General features: G+C 43.5%; 1 protein-coding gene across 1 annotated transcript in view; it reads right to left on the bottom strand.

Moving 5' to 3' along the window:
• The window catches only part of cicb (capicua transcriptional repressor b), a 51428-nt gene extending 50884 nt beyond the window's left edge, over nt 1-544 (bottom strand). Inside the window, exon 1 of the mRNA XM_084727183.1 lies at nt 320-544. The gene's annotated coding sequence lies outside the window, so the exon portion shown is untranslated. The remainder of the gene's footprint in view (nt 1-319) is intronic.
• Between the last annotated feature and the right edge of the window lie 7820 nt (nt 545-8364).

Raw genomic sequence — 8364 nt, forward strand, 5'->3', positions numbered from 1 at the left:
TCGACAACCAAAAGGTCAAGGAAAAGTGCTCAACATCAACCACATTGTTGTATTATCGCTCGAGGAAGGTTTACATGTTTCTACGTCGTCCGCGGGACTGCGGTAAAACATTTGAGAAAGTTTTTAGGATGTTACACCCCCACCCCTCCCCTTTCTCTCGGCTCTTCCTCGGTGTCACTCCATTTCTTCGGACGGTTTCGGAACAAACGACCGACCGTTGGCAGTTGAATCTCGTCTCGTGCCAACTGGCTGCTCCTGAAAATGGAAAATTCACGTCAGTTGAGCTTCACTACCTCTCGCTAACTTAGTTTCAACTCACCCAAACAGAGCTTTTCCCCTCGCCGGAGAAAGATTTATGGTCTTATTTTGCTGATGAGGAGGCTTGCACAACTCTCGGTAACATCCCTCGGCTGTCGGCTTTCACGGCGGTGCGGTCCGGACTCACACTTTACTTTTCCTCCGCAAAACATGTCTTTCCCCCACAGAAACTCAAACAGGGATATAAAAAACTATCGCTCTTCTTTTCCACTACAGTCACAAAATGGTGAATGAACCACTAACAGCTGGGCGAGCCGACCAATCAGAGGTCGCTGACAGGTACAGTAGCCAATCGGCGCCGCAGTCACCGCTCGGAGGGCGTGGCGGGCTGTCAAAGTCCCGTTGACGGACGGGGGGATGCGGCCAATGGCGGCGGGGATGCTGAGCCAGACCGGTGTCCTGTCCCAAACTTTACAGTATCCAATAAGAGCTTTGGGAACCATAGGAACAGCATGAGGGAGGGTCGAGGGGAGGGAGCAACAAAACTGAGAGCCAATAGAAAGGCACAAATGCCCCCTCCCCTTCTGAAAAGGAGTATGTTTACCATAATTGACAGCACAAGTGCCATCCCTGAGCAGACGGTGATAATGCATCAACCCTTCTGCTCGTCCACAGAGAAGTGAGTGCAGCAGGATTAAAGCACCACACTGCGGCTGTTTCTACTCTGTGTCCCAGCGTCCAAACTGCCGCAAAGTGCATTTTTATAGGTTTTTTTTTTGTGTTGCTATGGAGGCAAAGAGCTGAAAACACTGATTCAGGAGAGAAATAAGCACGAGTTTGTGCTCAAAAAGTTTCCTTCAGAGGTGGACAACTCTTGTGTGGCGCAGCCGACGCATCGGTGCCCCCTTGCAAGTCGCTCTCCCTCTCCCTTTTCTCTCAGCAACAGACGCTCACTTTCACCGCGCTCAGCCAATCGCGGCGCAGCATCCCGCTGGCTCTGACGTCGGTAATCTCTCCGCCCCGCCCACTCCACTGAAAGTGAACGGGACCGCTCTCGGCTGACGTCACCTCACCGGCAGGCGATTGGGCAGGTGCGCGACGTCTCGGGGCCAATGGGCGCGCGCGGCGGTGATGTCACCAAGAGTGTTGCCACCAGCTGGACGGAGGGGGCGTGGTCTGGCGTAAACTCGGCTAACCCCTTGTTTGTAACTTGCAGGCAAGGCAGTGGTGGAGACGAGCGGGTGAGCTGCCGAGTGCTGACTGAAAGATGCTCGAGATGAGCGGACGTGCGTGAGACGCGCGTGATCACTTTTGATGTATGACGTCTGTGTCGTGACCTTTAACCTCTGCAGACAAGCGGAGTAATCACCCCACCTCTCTAAAGATATAGTGCCATAATAGTAAACATTACATAATCTCTGCTCTGTGTGTAGTAGAAGACCAGACTCATGCTGAGACAGACAGCCATGCGGGATCTCACAGGAACAGCGCCCCCTGTCGGCCTGATCTCTCACTCAGCCTCACTGACGAGAGAGGGGAAATGTGTAGACCTAAAAACAGAGAGAAGCGCTGATTGGCTGAAAGAAGCTGAATATTTTGTAAGAATGTGTTTACCACTGATGTGTGCCTGCCTGTGTGTGTGTGTACGCGCACGTGAATGTGTTTGTGTGTGTGTGTGTGTGTGTAGAGAGAGAGTAAGAGAGAGGGAAAGACAAGAGGAGCTGAGACTGGATGTTGATTAAATGTTGATGTAGAGTGACATCTAGTTGTAATTGTTCATCACTGCAACTTACAAGTTTAAATGGTGAACAATCTGTGCACAAGAAGTTAAAGGTCTCAGAGGTGTTGAGTTTTACTCGTAATCGTAATTTTCCAACTTGAGAGTCAGGAACTCCATAGACAGAATAGAAGTTAGGAAATAACCAGGGTTGGGAGAGTTACTTTAAAAATGTATTTCAATACAAATACTAATAACCTGTTAAAAAAAGGTAGCCAGTATCACGTCTTACCTGTAAATTGTTCTTTAAATTAGATGTTGAATTCTTGGATGGTGACTGTCTTCATAGTTGAAGGCAGAACTGTCACGTTACTCCTCTTTTCTGATTTAAAGACAAAATATTGTTAAAAATTTCCACCCAGTGAAGCATTTTTTTCCACTAGAGGCCATGATAATGAACTGACTATAAGATAAGATGGTTTCACTGAACGCCAGAGTGCTGTTGTGAGACTCGTCAAGTGCTGGAAATTGTTGTATATTTTACTAAAAGTATCAGTAATGCGATTATGTCTTTTTTTTTTCCGGTAACTGTAATGGATTACAGGTACCTCTTTTTAAAATCCTAATTAGGGAATCCCAATACATGTAACCCATTACTCCCCAAGCTTTGAAATAACACACACAAAATTTACATAAATATTTCACCTAAAATGTTTTTTTTCTTTCTCAGTTTTTTTTTTTTTTTTGCCTTTTATGGTGACATAATGGATAGTTGTCCTCTTTTCAGGCCGTTAACAATTAATTTAATCAATTAGACAATCTGAAAAGTGAGCATCAATCTTTATGATAGTGTGTTACTTTGAACTGAAATGTGGTGGGGCTTATTTTTCCAAAAGTTTTCAAATACATTTCACAATTTTAGGTTGTGTAATGAGGGGATGAGGTCAAAGTAGATAATTATTTCAGGTATGCATAAGGGTGCATCAAAAGGACATAACATGAGCAATCGAGTTTTGAGGAGGATTGCTTGAATTTAGTTATTTTATGCACCGTGCAGCGTCTTTTGCAGTTTAAAAATAAACCTGCCACTGCTCTCTGGTGGACAAACTATGTAATAGAGACCCTGTTTCTAAACTTAAAATCTTTTCTTATTCCAGTTTCATGTTACTTGTTCGCAGTCATATTATACGCTGATATCAGTATATTTGTATATAAAGTAATACCAGCCAGTATATTGATCCAGTGAATTGATCACTGAGGGTTTGGTGAAATTCTGCAGGATCATCTTCCGCAGTGGAGGAGATGACGTCCTACAGGCTGTTTCCCATCAACAATAAACCAAAGGTGGTACATTGTTTTTGTTGAGGGCCTTTGGGCCCTTTGAAGAACTATTTTACATTTTTTATGAAAAATGGTTAGGGCCAAGCTATACACTCTGGAAGCACACAAACCTTTAAACTGGCTGCACTGTCCAAACAGCTGTACTGATTTTAGTCACATAGACGAGGGTTCTGCTGCCAGGCATGTGAGCAGTGCTGGACCTGGACTACCGTTGCATTCCTAGACTCTGCACTGCTGATTAAAAGAGTGATAATCAGGACACATAAAAATGCACATCACTCTGTGTTTGTACTGCATATTGTCTTCTTCTTCTTCTTGCAGCCGACCCGTGATCAGGGGTCGCCACAGTGGATCATCTGCTGTCGAACCAGTCCTCCATGAGAGATCTGCGTATTTGATTCGGCCTTCCTGACACAGGCCTCCCCATTTATACAGCTGTGAGACTGGCAATTAGGAATGCACTGGCTTGTGCTGGGGTGTATATATTGCACTCTATTGCACTGTATATGTATTGTTTGTACTATTTTTTTTTTTTTTTTTTATCAGCGGTAAGTTTGGAAAGCTCATATACAAATATTTAAGTTTTGACTAAAATATCTCAACAGGTATTAGATGATCAGAGAGATCATCTAATACCTACCTAGATCATCACCATCATTAGAGATTTTAATTTCTTTATGATAAGATGGATAGTTTTTACAGCATGCAGTTACACCCACAGATGTTTGGTGCACATACTGTATATCTGGAGTTGCCCTGCACAAGTGATATTGTGAATAGGTGAACAACATGTCTCTTGGCTGTAATTTCATAACACGTTGTTTTATTTATTTTTATTTTTTCTTTGCACACATATAAAATACAATGATGAAGGAAAAATAAATAAATACATGTGTCAGGAGAGGCCAGAAAGTCACAGTCAAAAAACAAACAAGCACCAAACACCATAATACTAAACAAAACTTTTTCTCCATTTTCTTATTTGTAAGACAACACTGTATTAAAATCTACTTTCTAGCTTTTTTCAGAACTTTCAGCCACATCTCCTGGTCTTCTTCAGTAGATGGAGTTAGCTTGGTTGTCATGGAGATGGATAGATGTCTTCACATGACTTAAAGTAAGTGTTTATGTCACAACAGAGAAAAGGTTAGTGAGTGGACTATGCGTTTCATTAATTCATTTGTCAAACTACCGTTTCCAGGGTCAACTTTTATTTATATCTCTCTGTTTGGAGGATTGGAGGACTGGGAGTGATGGTCAGGCCACACCGCAGAGTGTTTGCGCTGCAGAACCTCTGGATTTTCATTTCAGCTCACATATTAACAGGTTAGAGGAGCCACGTTCGAGCAGCACAGCTGTAGTGACACTTCATCTATAGATTCAATGTCTCGTCTGTTTTTTCCGCATGACACGTGTGGCTCTCAGCAAAAACAGTGTAAGGGCAGTATTTTTCTGGCGCACTTTCTCTTTCCTTGTTTCTCTCTCTCGTTCTGTGAACAAGGAGGGGGAAACACCCTGCTTTCTGGATACAACTCTTTTCTACTTGTCACAACTCTTCTGCAAACTCAGTGCAGAGAGTTTGTGCTGGCAGTTGCAGCGCTGCAGCAGTGACGCTGCGCGCCACCACAGGCGTGCAAGTCGCAGTTCAGCAAAGTAGCCGTTGTGCACAGGTACTCACAGCCAGTGCGGCCTGGGCGCCAGTCATGTCTAGCACATTGCTTTGCATTGCTTTGCAGATTGCAACAAAGTCGCCTCACGCTGCCTTTCCAAATATGTAGGTGGACTGAAAAAAGCAAAAAGCCCTTTCTAGAGCCAGGGTTTGTTTTGTCTGTTCTGGGCTACCGTAGAAACAAGGTGGTGCAACTCTGTGGAAGAAGACCCGCTCCCTCTGTAGTTATTCTGACAATAAATCCCCCCAAATCTTGCACAGTGCACCTTTAATAGACTTATACAGGTGTGAACAGTCTCTCTATCTGTCTGTCTGTCCCTCACATATTTCCAGAACTGATCATCTGCCCTACTCCAAATTTGGCGAGTGTGGTACTGGGGATCCAAGGAGGTGAGAGATGACGCTCAGGATGAGGACGAGAGAGGAAGTGTGTGAATATGGACAGAAGTGTCGACGTCATATAAACTTTGTTTGATCATGAAGCCTGATGTTACTCTACAATCCTGCAGCTGCAGACTTGAGTCTGGTAACAGTGACAGACAGGTAGATTCATGTTATATACGCCTCTGTGAAACATCTGTATTCACATGCACATCCATGCCCTGTCTCTTACTGTGGAATTTCTACCAATGTGATGGGAAAAAATAAGATCCTGTAAGCCCGAGTCATTACAATGACTTAATATCTCAAAATAATGCACAAGAAAACGTCAAAGAGCGTCACATACCAGCGTTTTGGGTTTGTGAAATGTTCCAAGGACAACAGGACAATGAGAAAAAATAAGGAAATACAGGCAGAGAGCAGGGTTTCTACCACCTCACACTTCTACTGGATCATAAGTGATGATTGAAAAGAATTATATAATATGAGTCTCTGAATTGTTTTGGGAAAATGCTGCAGATTATACCTTCAATTAATTGCTAGTCTATTTGATTTGAGTGAAAGATCTCTGGAATAATCAATGCATTAGTTGATAGATCAATCAAATAATCATCAGTTCTTCAGAAAACTGCGGTCTGTAGCGCCAGAGGCCGAACAATCAGCCCGTTCAGATCAGTCATGGTTTGGACAGGCACTGTATTAGTGTATATAATAATATACATACATTCTTTCCTTTTTTTTGTATGTAATAACGATTTGCTGTTACAGTGGCTCCACTGCCCCACGATGATGATCAATAAAGTCTCATCATATAATTTTCAGTGTGGTTTTTCATCTCTTTTCCTTGCATGTAACTCCACCAACCGCCTACCCTCGTTAGCGAGCACCCCCTCCTCTCTGTTTCCCCTGCTCTGCTCTCCCCCTCTCCACGGGAGCCTAACCTCTGACCGTCACCCTTCACCCTCTCTCTGTGCGCTCATCACTGGCCTGTCAGTCAAACACCAGAGACCCTCCTCTCCTGCTGGGCTCTGCTGTCAGTCCGGCCTCAGGTAGCCTGCAGACAGCAGCAGAGGAAAACAGAGCGTCTGGAAGAAAAGAGAAGGAAATAAAACAAAACAGAAACTTAAACTATGCTAATTAAATACTTTGCTCAGTTAATGATTTTGAATTAACTGGCCTAAAATTCAGCAGTATACTTATCTCTTCTGCTGACGCTCTAAACTAGCCCAAACTCTTCAAAAAGCCAGAACCGCAGGAATGTCTCACACCTCAGGGTCTCTCGAGGCAGAAGCGCTCACAGTAGCGTAACCTCTGACCTCTGACCCGCACCTTGACCTCTCACCCAGCGCGGTCGGACCATGCGTGCGCCATCAAACCCTGGGCAAGTGATGGAAATAGAAAACTGGAAGACTAAAGGGTTCTCAAAACAACAGCTTTGCAGCCATGGAGATGGCGCGCTCCAATAAAAGTGATCAAAAACCAACAATAAAACTCAGATTCTGAGGGTTCAGAGCGGATTTGAAGAGCACTACCCCTGAAGCCACGCACCGTGTTTCAACTGCAAGCCAGTCTTTAACAGTCCCCGCAGCGATGGATTCCTGTTACCTGAAGGGATGGAGTCACCAGAGTCAGCCTGCGATTTTAAATGTTCAGCAGACACACCACTTTTAGACGACTTATTTTCATTAGCCACGCCAGCAGCATGGCTGTGTGGACCGCAGTGTTGGTCCGCCGCTTTCCAGAATGAAGTGTCTCAACAAATATTTGATGGATTGTTGTGAAAATTTTCCCATGGCAGCCACAGGATGAACTCTAATGGTTATGTTGATCCTCTGATCCTCTGTGTAGCACCACCAGCAGGTCAAAGTTTCCATCCACCAGATGGATTGGTGTAAATTTTTTTTGTGGTTCTCAGAAAATGCTTCCCACAGACTTTGGTGATCTCCTTGTATTTTCCTGGAAACCAACATGAGGTTGATTTTTTTTTTTTCAGTCAAATATCTCAGGGACGACTGATTAGATTGGTGCACACAGGCCTGTCTTTCCTAAGTCCCGCCCCTTTTTGCTCTTTGCTCCAAAAACAGCTGAGCAAGTCTGGTACCTGGCAGAACCACACTCGACTTTTTTTTTATCAGTTTCCTTTTGAAAAGGAAACCAAATTTTTAAAAAGATGTTAAAAGATGTTGCTGGAGGACCTGCAAAAGCGACCTCTTCTTATCCTCAGTAAACTAATGTTAGCGAAATGCTAGCTAGATAATTCCCATTATATAATATACAGTTAGGTCTACCGAGTAATTTGAGTAAAGATATACAGTATTATATCACTGGGACTACATGTATCACTCCACCTATAGGTGTTCTAATAACCGTTACAATGACTAACAGGTAGAGACTACAGACAGGACGAAAATGAGAAGTCTTGAACAGAAATGATTTAGGGTTTATCACTGTAGACAACAACAGTTTTAACAGCTTTTGACCTTTAAAAATGTGCATATATGTTATGGCTACAAAATGATTTGCATAAATATAGTTTATACATGGCTTCAACAGATAAATTATATGACCATGCCTTCTTAGATGTGCTAAAATAAAATAATAATACCTGCAAATCCTGTGGTTGGTTTGTTTGCTCACCCACACAAAGTAGGTAGAAACTGGCATTAGTGTGCAGGAAATTGTTTGTGTTGTTTGGCAACAGTCCAGTCCAGTGGTGGCACTATTTGTTATGTTCAAGCCAATAAAACGAGTAAATAAAGAAGAATTCATACTCTGCTGTCACATATTGCTGTTAGCTGAAGGACAGATGTAGAAGTCTTGTTCTTCTGCACTTGTTCTGTGGCCTCGCACCTTCGGCCAAATCACAGCCGTGCTGATATTCAGTACAGCAGCACTCCCTCTTGTATGATATCGCTTTATCAACCATCACGTAAGGTGTGTAAACATGTAAATTGCATCTGATGACCAAAGTTAGCAAAACGCTGGCTAAATCGCTAGT

Source organism: Lutjanus erythropterus, chromosome 9 (genome assembly GCF_056507025.1).
Source record: "Lutjanus erythropterus isolate fLutEry1 chromosome 9, fLutEry1.hap2, whole genome shotgun sequence".
Lineage (NCBI taxonomy): Eukaryota > Metazoa > Chordata > Actinopteri > Lutjaniformes > Lutjanidae > Lutjanus > Lutjanus erythropterus.